The sequence below is a fragment of the Chrysochloris asiatica genome, unplaced genomic scaffold (genome assembly GCF_000296735.1).
Source record: "Chrysochloris asiatica unplaced genomic scaffold, ChrAsi1.0 scaffold00210, whole genome shotgun sequence".
Taxonomy (NCBI): Eukaryota; Metazoa; Chordata; class Mammalia; order Afrosoricida; family Chrysochloridae; genus Chrysochloris; species Chrysochloris asiatica.
Genome location: NW_006408728.1, coordinates 1,485,491 through 1,486,278, shown reverse-complemented (window position 1 = coordinate 1,486,278; position 788 = coordinate 1,485,491).

The following is a 788-nucleotide window of genomic DNA, read 5'->3' as shown; positions in this document are numbered from 1 at the left end:
TATATACGTATATATGTTGTTGTTAAGTGTGGTCGAGTCACTGCCAACCCATAGCGACTCTGTACAGGGTTTCCGAGGAGCGGCTGATGAGCTTGAACCACCGATCTTGCAGTTCAAACGGCTTTGCAGTCGGGCACATTAACCCATAGCCATACCGCCACACTAGGACTCTCTCTCTCTCTCACACATAAAATATATGTATAAACTTATATAGGTTGTTATTGTTAAGTGCGACCAAGTCGGTACCGACTCATAGAGAACTCATGCACAGTCGAATGAAACACTGCCCCATCCTGGGCCAACCTCACTATTGTTGCCACGTTTGAGTCCATCCATGCTGCCACTTAGCCAATCCATCTCATTGGGGGTCTTCCTCTTTTTCTCTGACCCTCCACCTTACCAAACTATATCCTTCTCCAGCGACTGCTCCCTCCTGACAGTATGTCCAAAGTATGAGGAAGTTTAGCCATCTTGGCCTCTAAGGAGCACTCTGGCTACACTTCTTCCAAAACAGATCTGTTGGTTCTTTTGGCAGCCCATCGAACTTTTAATATTCTCCTCTAACACCATAACTCAAAGGCATCAATTCTGCTACAGTCTTCCTTATTCACTGTCCAGATTTCGCATGCATATGAGGTTATTGAAAAAATATATACACAAATATATATATATTCTTGTTGTTGTTGTGTGCCGTGGAGTCGGTTCTGACTCATAGTGACCCTGTACAGGCTGTAAATCTTTACAGGAGCAGAAAGCCTCATCTTTCTCCCGCGGAACAGCTGGTAGTT